An 8,009-nucleotide genomic window follows, 5' to 3' on the forward strand; every position below is an offset into this window, starting at 1 on the left:
ACAAAGTCCACACTAGATGGCAGATTTTAGACAGTATTTTTTGGGTCACTAATTATTAGGGTTTTTCTACAATCCTGGAGATTAGCCAGTTGACACCTCCTTCTGATTTCCTTTTTGTGAGTGACAGTTCAGTTATATTGGTAGTTGAGATATTTGGGAACCTTTTTGCCAGAATTAGAAGAGGCAAGTAAAAGAAATGAACAAATACCAATCACTAAAACCCAAACAGCTAGATCCACTTTTGCAATATTTATTACTTTTGGGGTTTTTCTGGCCACGCTCCACGGCTTGTGGGGTCTTAGTTCCCAGACCAGGGATGGAACCCATGTCCCCTGCAGTGGAAGCGTTGAGTCCTAACCATTGGACCACCAGGGAATTCCCACTATTTATTACTTTTTAAAGAAAAAAAGTTACATGCTATAAGTTAGTACTACAATTTGGGGGATAAGGGTACATGAAAGGTAAATATTAGCTGGAAATCTTTCTGAATCATTTTGATGACTTCAATAAATTTTTTAATGCAAGAGTCTGTTATTTTATCTCTTCATTTTTTCTTTCCTCTCTACTTTTATTTTAATCATATTTTGACGTCTTTAACAAGAACATACTGTGTACAAAGAACTCTGTGTAAATGGGGGCTGAGGGAGTTGGATGTAGGGAAGCGGGGACTGGATCTTGCATTCTAAGCAATCCTCTCCCCTTAAGGACACTGTAGTCTTACAGGGAAAATAAGACAACTACAAAAAAAACCACAGTACGTGGGCTTCCCTGGTGGCACAGTGGTTAAGAATCTGCCTGCCAATGTAGGGGACACGGATTAAAGCCCTGGTCCAGGAAGATCCCACATGCCTCGGAGCAACTACTAAGCCTGAGCTCTAGAGCCCTTGAGCCACAACTACTGAGCCCGCATGCTGCAACTAATGAAGCGCACGTGTCTAGAGCCCGTGTTCCACAAGAGAAGCCACCACAATGAGAAGCCTGCATACCGCAACAAAGAGTAGCCCCCGCTTGCAGCAACTAGAGAAAGCCCACACGCAGCAACGAAGACCCAACGCAGCCAAAAATAAAAATAAATTTAAAATAAATAAATTTTAAAAAAAACAACCACAGTACAGGTAGAAAGTGAGACATGCCCATGAAGTGAAGTTTTATCAGATGTAAAGGAAAGGATTATCTCATTCTGGGATAAGTAGTGAAAAGGGATGAAAATAACACATATTGAGGGCGAATTATATGGCAGGTATTGAGCTAGATGGTTAACATGCATAATTTTTTTTGGCAGCATCCCTGGCATGTGGGATATTAGTTCCCTGACCAGGGATCGAGCCTGTGCCATGCCCCCTGCAGTGGAAGTGCGTAGTCTTAACCACTGACCTCCAGGGAAGTCCCGACATGCATGATTTAATTTCATATCACTTTTTACCCTGTTAGACGTTAAAAAAAAAAAAAATTCCCACTTTTCAGGAGAGGTAACTGAGTCTTGAGGAGAATAAGTAACCAAGGCAAGTTTCCAGTTAGGAAGCAGCAAAATCTAGGGTTGAACCCTGGTCTGTTTGCCTCTAAAAATAGCAGGTGGGAGAGGTAGTATCTGTTACTATTTTTATTTTTGAAAGTGATTTATTGCAGTTTTAAGAAATAGAAACTTTATGTATGTGCATTGTAGGATAGAAGAATTGTAAGAGATTGACAGGCAGGAAACAGACAGTCAGTAGAGCATCAACACAGACGTAGAGGCTGGAGGGAGAGAAATGGTGGGCACTCAAGCGGACTGGAATGGGCTGCCTGAAGGCTGATCTTAAGTTCTCAGACCTAAAAAATTTTTTAAAAAGAGAGGAAAGAAAGACATTTAAATCTGCACAGGGAGATTTAAAACCTGTGTCAACACATCTGCAGGAGATTATTTCTAGGATTTCTCCATTTGACCTTGGTGTCCTGCTTCTACTGAGCTTCTGTTCTGGGTTTCCCTGCTGCCTCTACATTATGATATGTCCACTCAGAGGTGAATGTACCAGCTCCTCAGAATACTGGTACTAATGTCTATCATTTATTTTCAACACATAGTTTTTAAACCCCTACTATAAGCCTGCCCTAGGTCATAACTGCCAACATAAATCAAATGGAGGCCCTGCCTCATAATTATGTCTTACTTGGGCCTCCCTCAAATGCCCTGTCAAATTATGAGCTCCTTTGAGGTTCATTTGTAATTTCCTGTAGTACAGCAGAGTGGTTAAGGGAATGACTTGACGTCAGACAGACCTGAGTTCAAGTCTCAGTTCTACTCATTGTGAATTGTGGAAATGTGATCACACAGAGCTTCTGTAAGCCTCGGTTTCCTTCTCTATAAATTGGAGATAATGATAATATAAGTATACATGGGAAACACAGATTGGTTGCTACGTCTACTTTTTTTTGACAAGGAAAAACTATTTAAATTATGCACTCAATTCAATTGGTGTATTTCAAAAAGTACAATATTTTTCTTCATTATCAATAAAAGGAGTTAGAAGTTAAATTCAAAGAAATAAGGAAATGACAAATTACCTGAAAAGTCACAGTCACATATGCATTCACTGCATCCTAGAGAAGAGGGGCAAGTTAGGTTCACCCACTTTCACGAGTTTCATCAAATACCAGACCTATTCATGGGTGGAAGAGAAAAGGCAAATTTTTTAAAGAAGTATGTTATTAAATGAGGTATTTGCAATTCCTAAGAGTACCAGGTGGGGAGTATGTTTTCTAAACTAGATCTAGGAAGTACAATATGGACTCAATCTGTCCTCCTCCCCTCCAAAGGCTATTCACTTATTAATGAATTAAAAAACAAACAAACAACAACAAAAAAAGAAGATTAAAAAACAACAACAATTTCACACATACCACCAAAACAGAAAAATAAAACACTAAGGGGTCCCAGATTACTCTCCAGACAGGAACCAGTGGTTCTAGGCTCAACAGTTCAAGCCTAGAATTCATCTGTTACAAAGGCATCATGAACATGCCTTACTTCCAAACACAAAAATTTTTGTAACAATAAAACCAAAAACTAGTCCTGATCACTTTTCTAACATACTCAAATTTAACTAGTATTTAAACTGAGTCGGGAAAAGAAAGAAATCCATACTTACGGGCCAAGGGTGGGTGCAAAGCATTTGTCCTTGCCCTCATGCAAGGCTGAGACATTCAGCTGCTAAAGAAATAACTAGTCCTTTGTAGTCAGGCAGTTTATTATTTCCATAGACAGCAATAGCAAGATCCGCAAAGGTGCCAGCTCCCTGTGTTCTCTGCCCCACAAGACAGCACTAAAGCAAAAGGGGTCAGATAACAAGGCAACATGGGTGATAAGGAGCTCTGGTTCTGAGGAACCAGTTTTATTTATTTATTTATTAACATTTATTTATTTATTTGGCCGCGCTGGGTCTTAGTTCCAGCACACAGGATCTTTGTTGCAGCATGTGGGATCTTTTGAGTTGTGACAAGCGAACTCTTAGTTGTGGCATGTGGGATCTAGTTCCCTGACCAGGGATCAAACCCGGGCCCCCTGCATTGGGAGCATGGAGTCTTAGCCACTGGACCACCAGGGAAGTCCCAGGAACCAGTTTTATACTAAGCAGTTTGAGTATTTCCTGCTAAGCAATTTTATGGCATGCAGCTGTACCCTAAAGTGTGGGGAAGAGAGGTTTCAAGGCAGAAGCCCTTATATCTTACCAGAACCTGGGAGGCAGTAAGAAATTGTCTCATAACAGCCTCGAGGAAAGATAAAAAGGAGGGTGAGAAATGGCCTTGTAGCAGCTCCTCCCAAGCCTCCCATTCTCTCATGTTCTGAGAGGATTATGGGGCATTTTACCAAGACTTAGGTCTCCTGAGGTGAAGACTTGTCCATGTGGCCTATATGGATATTTGCAAGGACAACTGCACAGAGCAGTTTCCCTACAACTTCACCCCCTAACCTTTCACATCACCAGTCAAGAACTCTCTTTAGAAACATAGGCCACCCCATCAGATATCCTAGTTATACAAATCCTTTTAATTTGTCCTAGGGAACAGAGATACAACAATCGATTAAACTTAGAGCAATTGCTATAGCCTGTGAATAGGGCTGTGAATAGGTAAAAAGAAATCGGATCGGGTTCGAGAAAGTTGATCTTGTTCTACTGTCTGGCGTGGCAGCTGTTAACTCCTGCAGTCAGCAGCTGCTGGGAAGTTTCTGAGAGGTCTTAGATTAAGATTCCCTATCGGCCAATGGTCAAGTTGGAGGTGACAGTCTGCCTTAAAAACTAGCCAGGCCGCCCGCCCGCGCGTCCCTCGGTCCCCCTGCAGCAAGCAGTCCCTTCGACCGTCCCACTCAGAGGCGCCGACCGAGCCCGAAGTCTGGGCTCTCGCTCCCTGGCGGAGGGATCCGCGGCGGCTGAGGAGGCGGCGCTGAGCCTAGACGGAAGAGGCCCCTACCGCGGTGGCGGCGGCGGCGGCAGCAGCGCCGGCAGCGCATAAAGGGGCCGCCGCCGCGTGATGCGGTGACCTCTGCGGCAGGGTCAGGAGCCGGGTGGGCCACGGCCCCAAGTCCGTCCCGCCGGAGCCGCGCTCCGGAACTCCCCATCTCCTCCTGCCGACCCGCGATCACCGAGGCGGCCTCGCGCGCCCTCTCCCCTTCCCCGTCCCTCCCCTGCCCCTGTTCCCGCCCCGGGGGGCCGCCTCCACCCGCCTCCCGCGATGGCTCTGAAGAGAATCCACAAGGAATTGAACGACCTGGCGCGGGACAACCCCCTCCCCCAGCACCGTGTTCAGCAGGTCCCGTTGGAGATGATATGTTCCATTGGCAAGCTACAATAATGAGGCCAAATGACAGTCCCTTTCAGGGTGGATGGAGTATTTTTCTTGACAATTCATTTCCCAACAGATTACCCCTTCAAACCACCTAAGGTTGCATTTACAACAAGACTTTATCATCCAAATATTAACAGTAATGGCAGCATTTGTCTTGATATTTTACGGTCAAAGTGGTCTCCAGCACTGTTTCAGGAGTACTTTTGTCCATCTGTTCTCTGTTGTGTGATCCCAATCCGGATGATCCTTTAGTGCCTGAGATTGCTCGGATCTACAGAACAGATAGAGAAAAGTACAACAGAATAGCTTGGAGGCTTCCCTGGTGGCGCAATGGTTGAGAGTCCGCCTGCCGATACAGGGGACACGGGTTCGTGCCCCGTACATGCCACGGAGCGGCTGGTCCTGTGAGCCATGGCCGCTGGGCCTGCGCGTTCGGAGCCTGTGCTCCGCAACGGGAGAGGCCACAGCAGTGAGGGGCCCGCGTACCGCAAAAAAAAAAAAAAAAAAAAAAAAAAAAAAGAATAGCTCGGGAAGGGACTCAGAAGTATGCAATGTAATTAAAGAAATTATTGGATAACCTCTACAAATAAAGATAGGGGAACTCTGAAAGAAAGCCCTTTTGATTTCCACTTGACTGCTTTCTATGAGCCCAGGCTTCACCTTCCCCTGTGCACGTTTACCTGATACAGCAGTGTTGCGTGTTGTACATACTTGGAACAACAAACTAGAAATACTGTACTTCGGTACCAACATTGCCTCCTAGCAGAGAAGTGTGTGACAAGCCAGTTCTCCAGGCATAACCTAGGTGTGAGACTAAAAGCTTTCCTTATTGACTTAAATTTGGATAACGGCAGAGTGAGGGGTGATGGGTATGGTGTGTGCTTGGATGGGGAAGGAAAGCTCCACTGACCTGTAGGAGATTGTTTTTTAAGTGAAATCCCATTAAACTCAAAACAGTTATGAAAAGCAAGGCGAAGAACATGAAGCTGTTTCTGTATTCATTTCATTCCGAAGGACTTAACGTCTTAGGTGAAAGTTATGACCAATCAGATTAAACTCTACCTACATCCTGTATTTTAAGGTCTAAGTTTAACTGGTCAACATTTAAATGGATTGGAGCTATTAGTAAGTAAAGTGTGATGGGCTTTGTTTCCAACTCTTTTATATCTTCCCACCCTTCAACCTTCCTCCTTCAGCCCCTCTTTCTCTCTTCCATATTCTTTGGTTTGTATGTAGTTTCTCAGTTAATACATAGCTAATAGCTCTTATTTTTCTTATGTTTTTAACTGTTTAGGTCTATCTGGATGTAAGGGTGAAAATTCATTCAGTGGAAATACTTGTGTATATTTAAAGACCCAATTGCTCCTCTGGAGCTTGTACGTTCAAGAATGATTAATCTGTGTAATAAACTGATTACTACAGTCATTACATAAACAAACAAACAAACAAACTAGCCAGATGCTCTGCAGATCAGAGCTGAAAGAGATGAATGGCCCCAGTCCCATCACTCCCCAGCAATTAAGGTTGTCCTGTGCTAGCTACCACACCCAAGTGCTTGGCATCAGTCCCCACAGCAATCATGTCACCCTTTTGCCAGTTGTCCCTATGTCTTATTCACACCATATGCCCAGACTTGTTCCTAGGTGGCTCAGTAGTTTCTTCCTTGTACCACCTAGAACATCTACAGTCCTCTGATATGTGGGCAACACCAGAAGCACTTTAGAGTTGTCATCTCACATCCATGATCATTATGATCATTATCCATAACCGCCCAAAGCTAGCAAGCTTAGCTGGGCAGCAAAAGGACATCGAGTTAGAATCTCCCACCTCCTGGCTCTTCTTTGATACACACAAATTCCAGTATCCCAGTATCCCAGGAGGTAGACTTGGGAGGAAAAGAGTGAATGAGTTAATTACACAGTCCTCGTGCCAAGACCAGCCAGGTCCAGTGCCCCAGACTATGTGAACCCAAATTCCCTTTGCTACTTGACTGCGTAGTTGGCAGTTTGGGTATGTGTGCCAGGCTTCCTTTTTCTCAGGTGCTGGAATCACTGGAGCTTATTTTTAGGCCCGGTTCTGACTTGTAGATGGATTGCTGCCCTGTGCAATAGTATATTCAGGTGGTTGTGGTCCTTACCTGGGAAGCTCAGGTCAAATCAGCTTGCTTCCATTGATGTTCATCCTCCAAGAGTCCTTTTCCATAGGCATTCACACAGGTCACAAACAGAGTGCATGGGTCTTGTGCAATCTTATGCCCCGTTTGGCCCCTCTGAGCTGAGACTTGATCATCCAACTTTCCTGCTGCCAAGTACCAGACTACACTGCTAGCCATAAGTCAATGAAAATGCCATGAGTCAATGAAAATGCAACAAGGCATATTTCGGGAGGCATTTTTAGAGCAAACATCACAACTTAAACTATGCTCAGTGAGCAGAGTTCCCTTTTCCATGCATAGTTTTACAGTTTTCTTTAAAGCTGCACAGCTGTACCATTCCAGTACATTCCTGGATAGGGGGCCCCAAGACCACACCCCAGGTTCAGTGATTCGCTAGGAGGACTGACAAAATTCAGCACATAGTTGTACGCACAGCTAAGATTTATTACAGTGAAAGGATACGAAACAAAGTCAGCAAACGAAAAAGGCATATGGTGCAAAGCCTAGAGAAAACCAGGCGCAAGCTTCCAAAAATCCTCTCCCAGTAGAGTCACACAGGACAGCTTAATTCCCCCATCAACAAGTTGTGCCAACACGTGTGAAATGTTACCTCCTGGGGAAGCTCATTAGAGACAGTGCCCAAGGCTTTTATTGGGAGCTGGTCATATAGGCACCTTCTGCCTACCACATACCAAAATTCCAGACTCCCAGGAGGAAAGCAGGTATTTAGCATAAATCACACTGGTGGTACAAACAGTTTAAGTACAATGAACCACTCTTATCAGTTCTGTGAATGGTGGGAACCCTCCCCAAAACACATCGTAGACACCAGGCCAACCTGTAAGCAGGACTTTCCACGGATAAGCAGGTTCTTGGCCCTTGGCCAAGGCATCTTTACAGCAAAAGTATTATCAGTAGGACCTCCTGCAGCAGGGTGAGAGCAGCCTGCAGTACTGATCTCAGTTATGCCCTTTCGGGGTCCTTTACTTAGCCAATTAAAACAAGTACCACTAACTATACAGATCTATCTGAA

General features: G+C 44.4%; 1 pseudogene; it reads left to right on the top strand.

Moving 5' to 3' along the window:
- The first annotated feature begins 4,707 nt into the window (after positions 1 to 4,707).
- LOC136125047 (ubiquitin-conjugating enzyme E2 D2 pseudogene) lies at positions 4,708 to 5,159 on the top strand (annotated as a pseudogene).
- Positions 5,160 to 8,009: the final 2,850 nt, after the last annotated feature.

This window comes from Phocoena phocoena, chromosome 6 (genome assembly GCF_963924675.1).
Source record: "Phocoena phocoena chromosome 6, mPhoPho1.1, whole genome shotgun sequence".
Taxonomy (NCBI): domain Eukaryota; kingdom Metazoa; phylum Chordata; class Mammalia; order Artiodactyla; family Phocoenidae; genus Phocoena; species Phocoena phocoena.